Source organism: Megalobrama amblycephala, linkage group LG1 (genome assembly GCF_018812025.1).
Source record: "Megalobrama amblycephala isolate DHTTF-2021 linkage group LG1, ASM1881202v1, whole genome shotgun sequence".
Classification (NCBI taxonomy): domain Eukaryota; kingdom Metazoa; phylum Chordata; class Actinopteri; order Cypriniformes; family Xenocyprididae; genus Megalobrama; species Megalobrama amblycephala.
The window spans coordinates 47,354,010-47,369,833 of NC_063044.1; positions in this window are offsets into that span (position 1 = coordinate 47,354,010).

Below are 15,824 nucleotides of genomic sequence, written 5' to 3' on the forward strand. Positions count from 1 at the left end.
TCCCAAAACTCGTAAACACTCGTATTGGAACACGAGTGTTTACCACCGTCATTCGCTGTGTTGTGTTTTTTGGATTCATTATGTCGGACTCACCGCAGGTAACTCATAATCTGCAGTTGTTATTCCTGTCTCCTGACAAAAACATTGCATGCAGTGCCTGTGGAGTGTGGAAAGTTACTGGAGCGCGCACCCGCGCTCATCTCTCACAAGGAATGTCACGGCAGTGATTGACAAGCCAGAGGGCCAATCGTTTACGCGATGATCGCGTAAACGATTGGCTGATGTTTTTAAGGCCCTACCTCGTGCACAGATGATGTATATTAATATTATTCCTTTTAGTGCACCTAATAAATAGTCTTTTATCCATTAGTAAAGACAGTTTCAAGTAATATTGCAAAAATGTATAAAACAAAACATCCTCTTTAGCACCTTTAACTGGTCTTAGTAAATAGACCTTCATTTTATTCAAACATGAAAAAAAAAGTAATTTTACTATGCCTTATTGTATGTGCGTGATTATATTTTAAATCAAGGAGTTTATAAGGACAATAAACAAGGAGTTGATAAGGCTGGTTTACTCATAAAAACATATCCACGTTTTGTAGATAAGTGTCTGTAATGCGTGCTTGTAGGTGTGCAACTTTTAGGAAACTTATCTAAGATGTAGGCTACTTACTGGTCAGTCAAATCCGACGTGAAGGATAAGTGAATTAAACTGTGAACATAAACACCATTGACTTAAGTGAATGAAAGGCAATAATCAGCAAAATGCACTCATGCAAATAATTTTATTTTAATGTTTCAATATGCGTTGGCACAGAATACTTTATTTGAATGTTTCCTTGATATAACATGACACTGAGTTCTTTAAAAAATAAATGAAGACTTCAGACGCAAAGCCTCTAAGTGCCATCTGAAATTTTCTTCTAAAATGAGCATTTTTATCAAGCTTGTATGTTTATGTTCAGTTATTTCAGTTTAAAGGCAATGAAAAGGACCTATTAATTGCCATTAAAGTGAAATTACTGAACCTAAACATACAAACTTGATAAAAATGCTAATTTTAGAAGAAAATTTCAGGCGGCACTTAGAGGCTTTTGCATCTGAAGTCTTCAAATTGACATCATTGTATGATGACGCAGGAACCTATGAATTGGCTATTTAAACCGGTTCATTGAGCCAAACTGTCCAAAAAGAACCATATCGCGGAAATGAAGCAGACTTTGCCTCACTACACCAAACTATTTGCTTTAAAAGTCTGGGGTTGAAGATTTAGCTACCACCAACACTGCTCCGATGATATCTGGAGTTTAAATACTCTCTCTCCCCTCCCATTATCCAACCACAACAGGACACTGATTATTGAAGTCAGGTGGTGACACTTGTCCTGCATGGAGAGAGAAAGAGAGAGATAAATAAAGCTTAGGCACAACAATATATCAAACCGGTTTGTCCAGCAGCAACAGGAAGCTCGACGGCATGATAACCTTGGTCACTAGACACGGTGGCTTCAACTTATATGGTGAGAGGAGTTATGAAAACATTTATGAATTTTTTTAATCATCAAATATTTTGAGACAAAAAAATATCACATTTTCCTTAAATGGGGCTTTTTCTTATATATAACGGCTCCACTGATTATAAAAAAAGGTTGTAATTAGGTTGCTTAATATCCCTGTGACATGACGTCTGTCTAAAGTCAGACTTTTTAATAGATAGCACTGCAATTTCTGGTTCTCTTGTTTTCCTGGTCAGCCTAAACAAACAGACAATTAACAATGCCTAAATTGGACTGTTTATACCAGAATATACCATAACATAAGCTAAATATAGCTGAACATATACCTGGATTTTTTTTGCTATAATGATCATCTGACTGTACATTAATTAGCAGCAGTTACAGCAATTATATAAAAAGTATCTACCAATATTGTGTCTAAAATATAAGATTATTATTATTGTTGTTAATTGAACTCTTATATCAACGCATCAATCCTGCTGTTGGTCTGAATATCAGTATAGCTGTGTCACCTGTGAAACTCAGTCTGTGGTCACATGGCTACAGCCGAAATATTTGAAAGATTGCGTGCAATATCATGTAACGTTGCATAAATATAAAACAATACAATGGAATCCAGGCCTAGAATGTAGCCTGCATGGTGCAAAATACAACACAAAACAGATTACATGTAGGCTATACATAATGGCTTAAATCAGAAAACACCAAAACCAGTGTTGATGATGTTAAATGTAAACATGGACATTATTTAAATGGGTTACAGTAGGCTATACATCAAGCAGCAGACAGACTGAATGTGTTCTTAAAAAGAGCATTTTTGGACATTTGAGCAGAGCAGCTAAAATAAGGTATGAAATCAATCTTTTGTAACAATATTTTTCTATATATTTAAGGTGTCTTGAGATGAACAGAATTTTACTATGCCAAGAAGGAAGTTCCTTGGAGGAAGAACAATATCTGAAGTGCATTCCTGATGAGATGGTCTGTTGATGTGCCATTTTAGAGAGCTACAGATATGGGCACCAAAGACGGTCAATTAATCAATTTGTTGGTCATTTGTGGTAATGAGGGGCTTGAGATACTATAAGTTGTTTATATCAGCAATGACCTCAAACCTTTGAATGAATCAAGCCGTAGGTCATTGTTAGTATAGCAGGTCACTTATCTAGCCAATTTCTGATATTGTGCTTCATTATATTAGCTTCATGAAACCAGTGATGATTGTTGTCATCTACATATATGATGATTTTTTCCATGATGTGACTGAACAGGAATAGCAGATATATAAGTTTAGTTTTATTTACTGTGTAAAGCGAACTGGAAAGTGTGTTCAGTTGATTAAAAAACAGTTCAATGGCGACCTCTGGCTCTGAAGGGAAGAAGCTGCAAGTTCAGATTTTACAAACATGGAGGTATATAATACACCAGGCAACCATGACAGTAATTACACTTTTGTTACACACACACACACACACACACACACACACACACACACACACACACACACACACACACACACACACACACACACACACACACACACAGGTTTGTTTTTGTGAATTGTGAGGACATTCCATAGGCATTATGGTTTTTATACTGTACAAACTGTATTTTCTATCCCCCTACACTACCACTACCCTAAACCTACCCATCACAGGAAACTCTGCACACTTTTACTTTCTCACAAAAAAAATTCTGTATGATTTATAAGCCTTTTGAAAAATGGGGACATGGGGTAATGTCCTCATAAGTCACCCTCTCCTTGTAATACCATGTCATACCCATGTCATTATACAAATTTGTGTCCTAATATGTCACAAAATTGCACGTGCACACATACACACACACACACACACACACACACACACACACACACACACACACACTTGAATGGAATAAGATGTAATGAACCAGATGGTGTAGTTACAACATGTACCAGCAGGGGTAAATTGGTCCATGATAACAACCAGCACAACCTGTTTGATATTGTAGACCAGGGCTCTCCAAACTCAACCCTGGAGGGCTGCTGTCCTGCAGAGTTTAGCTCCAACCAACTCCAACACACCTCCTTGAAAGTTTCTTGTATACCTAGTGAGACCTTGATTAGCTGGTTCAGGTGTGTTTAATTGGGGTCTGAGCTAAACTTTGCAGGACAGCGGCCCTTCTGTTGTAGACTGATAGAGGCTGGACAAAAAGTTCAGCCTACTGTGAACAGATCTATAGTGGCTTTACTATCGAAAGGATAAGAGGGAGGATTGTCATTGGTCAGTGTCCCACTGTCTGTTATTGTCAAAGCCATACTTCATGAGTTATAAGCTAAGTCAGGTTGAGTTAGGAATAGTTAAAGGGTTAGGTCACGCAAAAATGAAAGTATCGCAACCAGTTCCACCACTGATCACATACTAGAGCTGCATATTTCTGAAGAAGTTGAGAATCAGGTTTTTTTTTTTTTTTTTTTTTTTTTAAGATAGGGATCACAATGCTGAATAGACAAGTAAACAAAATAACATGTAATTTACTAGAGGTTCTGACAAAATGTTTATTGCTATAATCTACTTTAAAAATATTTAATTAATCATTTGAATTAATTGGGTTTTTTTTGTTTGTTTTTTTTAAATATCGGTTTGAATGAATCAATAAATGATTAAATCGTAAAGACTTCACTTGTTTCATGTACTCCCCATGTAGCGCTGGAGCGGAGTCTGGAGCGGGCTCGGTGGCTGGAGCGGAGTCTGGAACGGGCTCGGCCCTGGAGCGGAGTCTGGAACGGGCTCGGCCCTGGAGCGGAGTCTGGAGCAGGCTCGGTGGCTGGAGCGAAGTCTGGAGCGGGCTCGGCGCTGGAGCGGGCTCGGCGCTGGAGCGGAGTCTGGAGCGGGCTCGGCGGCTGGAGCGGAGTCTGGAGCGGGCTCGGTGGCTGGAGCGGAGTCTGGGACGGGCTCAGCGCTGGAGCGAAGTCTGGAGCGGGCTCGGCGGCTGGAGCGGAGTCTGGAGCGGAGTCTGGGACGGGCTCAGCGCTGGAGCGGAGTCTGGAGCGGAGTCTGGGACGGGCTCAGCGCTGGAGCGAAGTCTGGAGCGGGCTCGGCGGCTGGAGCGGAGTCTGGAACGGGCTCAGCCCTGGAGCTGAGTCTGGAACGGGCTCAGTGCTGGAGCGGAGTCTGGAGCGGGCTCGGTGGCTGGAGCGGAGTCTGGAACGGGCTCGGCCCTGGAGCGGAGTCTGGAACGGGCTCGGCTGGAGCGGAGTCTGGAGCGGAGTCTGGAGCGGGCTCGGCTGGCTGGAGCGGAGTCTGGAGCTGGGAGCGGGCTCGGCTGGCTGGAGCGGGCTCGAGTGGCTGGAGCGGAGCGGAGTCTGGAGTGGAGCGGGCTGGTCAGCTGGAGCTGAGTCTGGAGCGGGCTCGGTGGCTGGACCGGAGTCTGGAACGGGCTCGGCGCTGGAGCGGAGTCTGGAGCGGGCTTGGCAGCTGGAGCGGAGTCTGGAACGGGCTCGGCCCTGGAGCGGAGTCTGGAACGGGCTTGGCCATGGAGCGGAGTCTGGAACGGGCTGGAACGGCGGCTGGAGCGGAGTCTGGAGCGGGCTCGGTGGCTGGAGCGGAGTCTGGAACGGGCTCAGCGCTGGAGCGAAGTCTGGAGCGGGCTCGGCACTGGAGCGGAGTCTGGAGCGGGCTCGGTGGCTGGAGCGGAGTCTGGAGCGGGCTCGGTGGCTGGAGCGGAGTCTGGGACGGGCTCAGCGGCTGGAGCGGGCTCGGTGGCTGGAGCGGAGTCTGGAGCGGGCTCGGTGGCTGGAGCGGAGTCTGGAGTGGGCTCGGCGCTGGAGCGGAGTCTGGAGCGGGCTCGGTGGCTGGAGCGGAGTCTGGAACGGGCTCAGCGCTGGAGCGGAGTCTGGAACGGGCTCGGTGGCTGGAGCGGAGTCTGGAACGGGCTCAGCGCTGGAGCGAAGTCTGGAGCGGGCTCGGCACTGGAGCGGAGTCTGGAGCGGGCTCGGCACTGGAGCGGAGTCTGGAGCGGGCTCGGCGGCTGGAGCGGAGTCTGGAGCGGGCTCGGCGGCTGGAGCGGAGTCTGGAGCGGGCTCGGTGGCTGGAGCAGAGTCTGGGACGGGCTCAGCGGCTGGAGCGGGCTCGGTGGCTGGAGCGGAGTCTGGGACGGGCTCAGCGCTGGAGGAGTCTGGAGCGGGCTCGGCGCTGGAGCGGAGTCTGGAGCGGGCTCGGCGCTGGAGCGGAGCGGAGTCTGGAGCGGGCTCGGCGCTGGAGCGGAGTCTGGAGCGGGCTCGGCGCTGGAGCGGAGTCTGGAGCGGGCTCGGCGCTGGAGCGGAGTCTGGAGTGGAGCGGGCTGGGCGGTCGGCGCTGGAGCGGAGTCTGGAGTGGGCTCGGCGCTGGAGCGGAGTCTGGAGCGGGCTCGGCGGCTGGAGCGGAGTCTGGAGCGGGCTCGGCGCTGGAGCGGAGCGGAGTCTGGAGCTGGAGCGGGCTCGGTGACTGGAGCGGAGTCTGGGACGGGCTCAGCGCTGGAGCGGGCTCGGCGCTGGAGCGGAGCCTGTGCCCCAGGACATCCCCTCATACTCCACTAACAGGCCAAGGGGCACAAACGTGGGAACCATTACGGCTGAGGGCTCAGTAGTGGCGGCGTCCATCTTGACGGAGGGCTCAGGCATGGCGGCGGCGGCCATCTTGACTGAGGGCTGTGGTACAGCGGCCATGTGGTACACTTGGGAGCTTTCAGAAAACTTCCAGCTTACAAACTACAAGGACAGTAATTACGATATGGCGTGAATGCACATTATGAGCAGGCAAGTCCGAAGGGACCGTTTGAAAGTGCAAAATCCAAAAATCGTCACTACAAAAATAGTCATTAACTTCAAAGTTACACACTGTAGTGTAACCAAATTCAGTCAACACATCACTGCTCTCCTGCTGGTTATACTACAACACTTGGTCTGGCCAGTAATAGCACATAAAGGCCTTCTTTACACAAATGATGTTGGTACACAGCTAATATACTAGTTACAACCAGCTTTTGCATGATAATTGCTTACTGAATTTGATGGCATTAAAATTTATATTTAATATTTTTTCTAATAACAGTGAAGTTATTGATTTTGTTTCATAATAAATAATCATAAAAGTTATGCATTTTTATCAAACTAAATGTTGCAGTACAACCAGCAGGAGAGCAGTGACGTGTGAACTGAATTTGGTGACAGTACAGTGTGTTACAGTGAAGTTAGTGAATATTTTTCATAACATAAAATGAGCAAAAGTGTTTTGGGTTTTGCACTTTTCAGACGGTCCCTTCGGACTTGACCCTCCGCCGCCTGCTCATAGAGACCAATTTATATTATAAAGCTCATTCAAGGAAAATTGTGTTGTTGTAGCCTGTTGTCTGGGTTGGATGGTCTGCTTTGTCCACTCGTAGACTAAAACATTGGCATATTTTTATTTATAAATCTATTCTGGGTCTACTTCCTTCATATCTTCATATGTACATCAGTAAAAAACATGTTGGTAGCTATAGCCTTCGGTCCCAGGAATTCTTCCTTCTGTCTGTTCCAGTGGTACGTACTGAATTAGGGAAGAAGGCATTTAAATTTGCTGCTCCCTCTGCTTGGAATAACTTGCAATTGACATTGAAACTTAAGGAGTTGGTTTCACTGGACATTTTTAAAGTGATGTTAAATGATTTGGAGACAGAAACAATGGTTTGTAGATGTTTTGATTAGTTATGTATGTATTTAAATATGTATGTATGGATGTTATTTGTTAAACCCATGTGAGATGTGTTGCTGTCATTCTTGGCCAGGACGCTCTTGTAAAAGAGATTCTTAATCTCAATGTGCTTCTTTTCCTGGTAAAATAAAGGTTATTAATAAAAGCGCTGACTGCATTTCTTGAAATTTGAGTCCAACAAGTTCAAACTCTATGAGCCGCGCATTATTTATGTGCATTATTAATGTACGGAGCTGACTGAAACACTGCCAGCCAGTGGGACATTAAACAGGAAGTGTTTGAGCTCACAACAGGTTTTGCAAGGGAAAGCAAATATCTTTGCGAGGGAACGCAAAAGATTTAAAAAAAAATTAAAAAATTCCCTCCCATCACAATTTTTTTTCCACCATCATGTCCCTTTAGGGCAGAAGTGTCCAAACTCGGTACCTGAACCAGCTAATCAAGGTTTAATTAGGCATACTAGAAACTTTCAGGCAGGTGTGTTGAGGCAAGTTGGATAGCTGGTGCAAATAAAGATACATTTATATATATTTTAAAATGAGTGTATTTCTCTGTTCTCAACTTTAAAACTTGCCGCCTCATCTTTGGACAATGCATTACTCAACACATTTCTAACCTATAAAAATTATTTAAACATAACATGACAAAAATGTGTGAAATATATCACGAAAAAAACAAAACGGCTTGAATTGCTATGTTTGTTAACTCGAACTCTCCCGCCATCTGGTTTTAAAATAATGAATCACGAGTATTCGCTGGGTCACATGAACATAAATAATACCATTACTTCCTCGAAGTGACCATCGCATGTACCCTTCGCTAATGGCCCTGTGTGGAAGGGCCCTTTGAGAAGTGATTCAGTGGCCCTGTCCCAAATGGCACCCTAAACACTCACGGCCTTCCTACGAGTCCGCATTATCCTGACGTTACATCGCTTTGATTGTCGGGAAGAAGTCTGCAGAAGTGCACATCGAGGGTGCATAGCGGCCGCAAAGGGGGTGCTCGCAAGCACCCTTCTGAAGCCTAAAATTGACAAATGGGACACTCTACAGTCTCACGAACTTAACAGACACGCGCACATGGCAGCCATTGTAAGTCCACAAGACCGAAAGTGCATAGAAGTGTGCCATTTGGGACAGAGCCAGTTGTTCAACACCCCTAACTTACAAATGGCATCCCCTTCTCGAAGTGCCCTTCAAGGGTGCAAAAATTTGTCACTGTGAGTGCGTCAGGCCCTATAGTCGTGCCAGGGTGAATCAGGAGACAGCAATGTAGTTATGTTTTAGTTATTGTGTAGTTATATTTTGAACTGATATTATTATAGTACAGTATCAGTTATAAAAAATAAAAAAAACACTAAACCTAGCATTTGCCTTCGCCTATGCCTTGGGCCAGTGTTGTGTAATATTCGATTCCTGTGAAAAACTGTTCCAGTGGTGCAGTATACGTGAATATTCATGATATTCCCCCTGTTGTGGGCGTGGCCTTGAGAATGGAACTGAAAATATTAGTGCTCAAATCGAACTCGTTTAATGGATTATTTCGAAACGGTAATGAAGATTACATGTTCAGCATTAACTGCAACAGTTGACATTTTCAAAACAATGAATATATCGTGTAATATGATGAATCGTCTGAGCTGTTTTGGCTGATTGATTACAGACACAGCAAACAATCAGCGAATAACCCATGCTCGTCTTGGCTAGTACAGTTTATTACTATTTTATGTCTTTATCTTTTATTTATTTATTTATTTTTTTATTTCATTTGTGAGGTTTTCGATTTAATTTGAATATTTTAGTTAGTAGCCTGTACTACACCTTTTTGCCACTCGGTGACAGCAGAGTGTTAACAACAATGCCTGAAATAAACATCTGTGCCCTAATAAAATGTATATAAGCTAGCCTGGTGTGAGTATTTGTGTAATTCTTAATTTATTTTATAGCCAGTGTTTCGCAGCCTCCACAGCCATGTCATTAAGGCTCAAACTTCCTTTATCAACACCAAACTACACATTGTTTTCTCATATTATACTGGATATTATGTAAAATTATAATTAAAGTAACACAATTGCACATTTACTTGTATCTGTCACAAATTTGTATTTCTTAAAGCTTTAACAAAGCAACATCAAAATCTTTCCACACATATTTGGGAATCACTAGTCTCCAAGTACTAATCAATTATAATAGATTAAAGGTATAGTCCATCCAAAAATGAAAATTTTGTCATCATTTACTCACCCGTTTGAAACATGTTTTCTTCTGTGAAGAAGATATCGGGAACCAGTAGAACTAAGTCTGGTGCCCCTCGACTTCCACTGTATGAAAAATACACTGATACATTTTTCAAAATATGTCCCATGAAAAAATAAGTCATACAACTTTGAATTAAGATGAGGGCATCAGAATTTTTATTTTTACTTTACTTACTTACTTTACTTTATACTTTATTTGTCCCTGTTAACACCTGTTAACCTGCACTGGTGCGCCGACGCACTGAAGCTTCTTTGTTTAAATTAGCTCAAATTTACTGTTAGATTTAATGTAATTACCTTGACAACTATACATCATTAAAAAGATCTAAGACTAATCTTTAGTTTACTCTCAACATCGTATAGTGACCGTTATTTGTTAATATTCGTCGGGAGTTATGAATATGAGAAACGGAGTCGTTACCTTTTCATTGAAATATGAGCGTCAGCTTCAGCCATTGAGAAAAAAACTCATGTTAGATCGTCATGAAAAAACTCGACAAAATAACATCCATCAGGGCTTAAAAGCTTAAAAGCATGCACATTTGGAGAAATATTGATGGATTCTCGTACGTTTATGTCAATTTTCTATACAGAGGAGTAATATTTATTCAATTTTTACCCAAAACGCGCTGTTGTCGTCATATGAGCGCTGTATACACTGACTACTGTGTTTTTAACTCATACCTGCAGCCGGAGGGCGCTCTGTGCACCTTTAGTCCACAAATAACACATGATGAACAAGAGGCAGTCATGTGACATACATGGAACTAACAGAGGCTACCAGACATCGCTATAATCATTGATATAAACATACAGAACGTCACTTTTGAAAGTATTATTACACGGTTGTGACGATATGTGGTTTATCTGTGTTCTTCACGCCATGTCAGGTATTCATAATAGTAGATTATATTTATAATGCAATGCTAATCGAGATAGCTTTTCTCATTGTGCAGAATAGCATTAAATTATATATTTTCTGTCAGATTTTTGATCCGAAGCCACACCACGTCACAGAAGGTTATTTAAAACAATCGACTAGTAAATTTGGAGAAAAAACGTGGTTTTAATCTTATAAATTGTCGTGTTTTGTTGGTGTGCTAAGCTAACATGCTAACAAGCCCAGAGATGCACCTGTTCTGAACTAATGCAAATAAATAATTTTTAATCGTAAAGCTCACTTTTTTTCTCTCTTTTTTTTCCCAAGAAGGGCATTAGATACAGTTTGAAAGAAGGTGAAGTGAGAAGTTTGGTGAATGAAATGAGGGATTAAATCATCTTGAATAGAACATCAGTAATTATAATAGAGACAAAAGAAAAGAATAAGAGCCATAAGCTGGCTGGAGAGGTGTGAATGTGTTCAGGGGAGACTGAAACTGAATGGGGCACTTAGCACCACAAAAACAACAACTTCACTTTTATTTTCATAAATATATTTCATAAAAATACATTTCTAATAACTTTTCAAAACTTTGAAGCTATTTTTAACTATTTTCTTAATTGTGACAATAATTAATTAATTATTTACCATAAACTGCAAAGTGTCTGCTTTCAAATGAGACCTGCTTTTAGTGCAAAGGGTTCATGAACTGTATCTGTTTTAGTTTGGGTATGTCATTTCTTAGAATTTTCCAAAAGCGGGGGTGCTGGCTAACAGGTTAAGGGAAAATTGTCTTGGGCAATACAGGTAAAGCTGCACAACAAAACACCCACATAAATGACAATCACACAATCATGTCCTTTGAATTTGAATTCAACAGCCTTGTAGCCAGAGGAACAAAAGAATTCCTGTAGCGGTTGTATCTAAACCTTGCAGTGAACTATCCCTTTAATGATCTATCCCTTTAACATGGACCCTCAAAAGAGCGCATCCTGTTTTCATTAACAAAAACAGGTTTCATTTAGTTAAGAGTAAAATACCATTTAGAGAAATAGAGTTCAGATGCAAAGTGCCATCTGAAATTTTGTTCTAAAATGAGCATTTTTATCAAGCTTGTATGTTTATGTTCAGTTTATTGACTTTAATGGCAATGAAAATGACCTATTAATTGAGATTAAAGTGAAATTACTGAACCTAAACATACGAGCTTGATAAAAATGCTCATTTTAGAACAAAATTTCAGATGGCACTTAGAGGCTTTTGCATCTGAACTCTTCAAATATTATATTACTAAATATTTCTTACACACACACACTTATATATATTTATATAAAGCATACGTTGTGTCTGTTCTTTGACCATACATTGCACTGAAAAAAAACCTACTTTCATGTCATGTGTTTTATAATGGTAAGTGAAATCATACAAAATGTAATAATCCATAATGTTGTGTTAATTGTGATTTTAACATATTATTCAAAAGTATGTCTTCTCATTTTACAAGTATACATACAATTATACCATTTCTGATCTTCAACATTGTAGGGCAGGGATTCCCAAACTTTTTGTCAGCCAAACTCTGTTGAACTAAAATATTTACTTTAAGTCCCCCTGAGATTAATAAAGTTAAAACAGGGCCTTGGCACTCAATGGGAACAGCCTCCATGTATGTCCGGATCACACACTGCCAGAGCTACTGCACTCACATCCAGACTTCAGCACTCACATCCAGTCTGAAACAGACAGTAACTTTACATGATGATGATGATATGCATCACAAAAGCAAAATGAAGCTTCTGAAAAACAATAGAATAATATTCTTAGAATAATAAACTGTACTAGCCTAGACGAGCATGGGTTATTCGCTGATTGTTTGCTGTGTCTGTAATCAGGCAAAACAACTCAGACGATTTATCATATTACACAATATATTCATGGTTTTGAAAATGTCAACTGTTGCAGTTAATGCTTAACATTGAATCTTTATTACTGTTTTGAAATAATCCATTAAACGAGTTCGATTTGAGCACTAATATTTTCAGTTCCATTCTCAAGGCCACGCCCACAACAGGGGAAATATCATGAATATTCACGTATATTGCACCACTGGAACAGTTTTTCACACCCCACGGTCTTGTGGACTTAATGGACATGCACGCAGTGGCCGTTGTAAGTCCACAAGACCAAAAGTGCACATGAAGTGTGCCATTTGGGACAGGGCCTAAAGCACACACCTCACCTCACTCTAGTGATGCAAAGTCCAATTCATTTGCACGAACCGGTTCTTTTCGGACAGTTCGGCTCAACGAACCCGTTCAAAAAGCCAGTTCATAGGTTCCTGACATCATCATGCTATGTCACTATGCATTTCTTTTCTAACAATTCAATGTCATGTTATATCAATGAAACGTTTAAATAAAGTTGTATCAACGCATATTGAAACATAAAATGAAAAAGTTATTTGTGTGAACACATATTGCTGATTATTGCCTTTCATTCACTTAATGGAGTTTGTGGCCACAGTTTCATTGGATTGTGGATCCTTTATGTCGGACACGACTGACAAATATTGATTAGCCTACATCTTGGATAAGATTCGCAACTACAACACACATATTTATGCACAAACGCAGATATGTTCTACATGTCTACAGTATATAGAAAGAATAAACTCATTGGTTTCACTTAACAATTTATAATCTGCATGTATAATAAACCATAGTAAAAAATTATTTACATCTCTCGGCAAAAAGGTTTTTGCAGGTTTTAATCAAATGTTAATTAATACAGTAGTCATAATAAGCATATTTCCAGTATGTGGAATCGTCAACTCACTCATCAGACTCCTTGGCAAACTTCGACAGTTGGTTGCGTCATCAACTCGGAACTAAAGTTGGATTCAGTTCAATTAGTGAACCAGCTTGACAGGTTACTTCCTAAGAACCGAACGATTCATTAGTTCACCCAAAAATGTAAATTCAAATTAAAATATTTTTAAAGAAATCCGTGAGCTTTCTGGCCTCTGATAGACTGCAACGTTATTACCAATTTCAAGGCCCAGAAAGGTAATAAAGACAGCGGTAAAATAGTCAATGTGACTACAGTGCTTCAACCTTAATGTTATGTGACGAGAATACTTTTTGTGCACAAAAGCAAAATAAAAATAACTTTATTTAACAGTTTCTTCTCTTCCATGTCAGTCTGTTCACGTAGCTTTGGCCAATACTGAGTCAGCGTTCTGACATATAACCCGGAAGCGCTGCACTGTGTTTTTTTACGTGAACAGCATAGGAGACTGACATGGAAGAGAAGAAATTGTTGAATAAAGTTGTTATTTTTGTTTTGCTTTTGCACACACAAAGTATTCTCGTCGCTTCATGACATTAAGGTTGAACCACTGTAGTCACATGAACTGTTTTAAAGGTGCCCTAGAAATAAATATTGAATTTATATTGGCATAGTTGAATAACAAGAGTTCAGTACATGGAAAAGACATACACTGAGTCTCAAACACCATTGTTTCCTCCTTCTTATATAAATCTCATTTGGCTACAGAGCCCTGAGCACCAGAACGACCAGACACAGGAACAGTTTCTTCCCTCAAGCAATCCATCTCATGAACACTTGACAAACACAGAACACACAACACTATTACACATTATTTACTTAAACACGTATTTATATCTCAATTTGCACACATAACTGTACATACAATTGTCTATAATATATATTGTTTTTTGCTTTTTTTGCTTTTTTTGCACTTTGTCTATCTTGTAAATTTGTATATTATTATTTTATTCTTTTTATCATGTGTCTTGTCTTGTCGCTGTCACTCTGTTGCACTGTGGAGCTTCTGTCACTAAAACAAATTCCTAGTATGTGTAAACAACATACCTGGCAATAAAGCTCTTTCTGATTCTGATTCTGATTCTGATTAAAAGACCTCAGAAGAACAGGCGAATCTCAACATAACACTGACTGTTACGTAACAGTCGGGATTATTAATATGTACGCCCCCAATATTTGCATATGCCAGCCCATGTTCAAGGCATTAGACAAGGGCAGCCAGTATTAACGTCTGGATCTGTGCACAGCTGAATCATCAGACGAGGTAAGCAAGCAAGGACAACAGTGAAAAATTGCAGATGGAGCGATAATAACTGACATGATCCATGATATCATGATATTTTTAGTGATATTTATGAATTGTCTTTATAAATGTTTCGTTAGCATGTTACTAATGTACTGTTAAATGTGGTTAAAGTTAAAATCGTTTATTCCTGTATTCACGGAGACAAGAGCCGTCGCTATTTTCATTATTACACACTTGCGGTCTGTATAATTCATAAACACAACTTCATTCTTTATAAATCTCTCCAACAGTGTGTAATGTTAGCTTTAGCCACGCAGCAAAACCTCAAATTCATTCAGAATCAAATGTAAACATCCAAATAAATACTCACATGATCCGATGTATGCAAGCAGTATGCATGACGAACATCTTGTAAAGATCCATTTTGAGGGTTATATTAGCTGTGTAAACTGTGTTTATGCTGTTCAAGGCAAGCGTGAGCTCCGGGGGCGGAGAGCACAAGAATTAAAGGGGTCGCAACCTATATATCGGTGCATAGTTAATGATGCCCCAAAATAGGCAGTTAAAAAAATGAATTAAAAAAAATCTATGGGGTATTTTGAGCTGAAACTTCACAGACACATTCAGGGGACACCTTAGACTTATATTACATCTTTTAATAAGAAGTTCTAGGGCACCTTTAATGCTGTCTTTACTACGGTGGTTACTAAAGTGGTTGCAGTCTATCGGAGGCCAGAAAGCTCATGGATTTCATCAAAAATATCTTAATTTATGTTCTGAAGATGAACGAAAGTCTTCCGGGTTTGGAACGTTACGAGGATGAGTAATTAATGACAGAAATGTAGTATTTGCCTACATTAACTTGTATCTCAGAACTGTCAAGCATATCAACTGTTCAGCTCAAAAGTTCTGTTTTTCCACATTCTCTTGCATGTCTTTCCTCAAATAAGTCTATTGTAGTCTTACCTCAGAGTAAATGCTATAGTGATAGTTTGCTCAGGTGCTGTGGTACTTTCAGATATGACATTAATGTAGCCCATCCCAGAATCTGTGAATGTAATCCAGTATCATGTCATGTTCAGCGTGGGTGAGCAAATATTTTCTATTGTTTCACCTTACCCATTTATCAGCTTCAACAAACAAGCCAACCTGTGGCATATACAGTATACCATTCACTGTGCTGAAACTCCTTTTACATCTGAATCTTCTCAAATAATTAAGTTTATGCTCTGTTTTAAATTGAACAGGGATTGGTATAGAATATGAATGCAGTTTCATGGTCTCAGTGATGGTTAGATTTAGAGGTGTAGGATAGGAAATTAGCATGACAGAAAAACAAACCTGTGTTGATTGATGTTCCT